The sequence below is a fragment of the Xenopus laevis genome, chromosome 1S (assembly GCF_017654675.1).
Source record: "Xenopus laevis strain J_2021 chromosome 1S, Xenopus_laevis_v10.1, whole genome shotgun sequence".
NCBI lineage: Eukaryota > Metazoa > Chordata > Amphibia > Anura > Pipidae > Xenopus > Xenopus laevis.
Window position 1 is genome coordinate 113,528,480 of NC_054372.1, and position 2,718 is coordinate 113,531,197.

At 34.4% G+C, this 2,718-nt stretch overlaps 1 pseudogene; it reads left to right on the forward strand.

Moving 5' to 3' along the window:
- The first annotated feature begins 913 nt into the window (after positions 1-913).
- LOC121399422 lies at positions 914-1,640 on the forward strand (annotated as a pseudogene).
- The last annotated feature ends 1,078 nt before the right edge of the window (positions 1,641-2,718 follow it).

Genomic DNA, 2,718 nt, shown 5'->3' on the forward strand with positions numbered 1-2,718 from the left:
GTCAACACAGAGTTTAGACTGTACAACATTTTATTCTTTTAGGGGCAGATTTAGCAAATTCTTATTTTAGTGGTTTTAGAGGATTACAAATGGACTAATTTTCTTTAAAACCATCAATGAAATTTATTAAAAGATCCAAATTTAAAAAGCACAAACACAAAAAGCACTGAACCATCCAAAACAAATATTAATACTTCTAAAACCTCTAAAAAATTGTTACAGTTTTTCAGATAATATCTAGTGAAAAAAATCTGAAAACCTCTAAAAGTCCTTTTAAAAAAGTCCAATAGGATCAGTGCAGCTCCCATTGACTTTTATAGGACCTCAACAACTTTTATTTGGTGAATCTTTCTATTCAGATTTTTCATGGTTTTTTACACTTAATACTGTAAATCTTAAAGTTTTAGAGAAATAGAACAAAAAATAAATTTTTTTTTTTGCCTGCCAGACCTGGATTTTACAGCAACTGTGCCTGTCACTTTCCATTTCCTGATTACATTCCTTACATTCCTCTGAGATAGATTCCCCTAAACGATGATACTGAAAAATCTTTGTTTTCAGATCTTTTGAGAGTTGCTTTGAGGATCCCATGCTGTCACTCTTCAGAGGAGAGTCAAACAGAGGCACAACTTGCAATTGGTCACCTTAAATTAATTTTCTCATGATTGGACACACCGGCCTATGAAGTTCAAGGCTTAACGAGTTAATCCAATCAATTTGGTGTTGCCAGTGATCAGTATTGAGCAGTTGCATGCATTCAATTTTTTTGCACAGCCAGTTTTTCACATTTTATTTCATACAACTGAATACTGCTTCACTAAAAATCTTTGTTCAGAAAAAACCCCAGTACTCAGATGTTTCTGGAAAATTAAGACATACCACTGTTATCTTTTTTGTTGAAAGTGGAGTAAATTATTATGCAGGCTGAGAGGGGTTCCCAAAATTTTCATATGACTGTATATCTCAACATCTTTTTATAGTGGTGGGGGCAAAATTTTGACAACTTTCCAAACCTTATACTAGTCCTAGGATATTACCGATCATTATGTATAGCAGAGGCAGCAGCTTGCTAGGACACACCCAAGGAGAAGTCTTTGAGTAAAGGTGTGTTGTCATTTCTTTTGTGTAGATGGGGAAACAAGAACCAATGCTGAAGGCTCCTTTGTCTTTTTGCCAGATTCCTTTTCAGCAATGGGCTGAAAACAAAGCATGGGATCATGAACATCACACTGGAAACTGTAGATCAAACTCTTCCAACACTATTCAGGGATGTTGGTCTAAGACAAGTGAAATGGTCCATGGAGTTTATTTCTCCAGCCACCCTACAGGCACTATACCCTGACACACCATCTCAGAACATTACTTTTCTCTCCCTCAATATGGAAAACTATACTTCAGAAGCTTTCCACTGCAGCAAGATCACTTCACCCAAAGAGATATTGACAACCTAAACGTTGCCTACAAGCATGCGAGCAGGATGCTCAAATAGATAGGTTTGTGTTTACTGTTACAGACAAAGCAAATCAAGGATTTAACATTAATGGAAAGATTCAGATGGACCCAGTTCCATTCACAATACAGGCAAGTATAAATGTAGTATTTCTAGGCTAAACTGTCATAGTCCAAATGAATGAATGAGATCTGTGGGTAGGCTTAGTCCATGGTTTAAATTAGGAAAATGATGATGCAGTACTTACTCCTATGTGACACAAGCACATGTTCCCACAGAAAAACAATAGACTCCCAGTGATTCCAGGAGATGCTATAGCCTTGTATTAATGTAAGAAGAATGCAGTGATTGGTATGTGTGGCTGAACATTACAGTAATCACAATTCAGCAGAATGAGAGCTGTGACCAGATAGGCAGTTGGGATAACAGTCAATTTAATCAAGGAGCAGCCTTATGCTTCCCATGCTTAAAATCACTAATCAACAGCATTGCAGTGCTTTTATTTTTATAAATGTTTCTACTTTTACATGAACTGAACATTATTCAGACTAGAAGTGCCTGTTCCCTTGCAGCCTAGCATTGGAGGGAACATTGTGGGACTTAATGTAATCAACCCTTAATAAGTACTCTGAGATTGTTATATTGGTAGGATTCAATGTTCCTCGACTTTTTTTTAACCTTTTATTTAAAAATATGTTGTTTTGAAATATTTGAGGGGTACAAAACAGCTATTTTTTTTCTTCACACAACAACTCAGCTCCACTTCTCCATATATACACACTCCTAGGTCTTCATATAATAAATACTTTTTTATTGATTAAATGGCAGTATCATCTATCTATCTATCTATCTATCTATCTATCTATCTATCTATCTATCTATAATCTATCTATAATCTATCTATCTATCTATCTATCTATCTATCTATCTACACCCTAGTGGGTTTGGTGAAATTTAATCTTCAACCATTGAAAGTCAATACAAACTTTAAGGTAGCTTAGCACAGCCGGGCATATATATATATATATATATATATATATATATATATATATATATATATATATATATATATATATATATATATATATATATATATATATATATATATATATATATCTCACTGTGTAAAGTCGTGCTTTTGGAAAATAGGTTTTACTTTACTGTTAAAACATTAGGGTGCATTTTGGAGCCAGGAAGGAATTTTTCCCCCTCTGAGGCAAATTGAAGAGGCTTCAAATGGGTTTTTTTTTGCCTTCCTCTGGATCAAC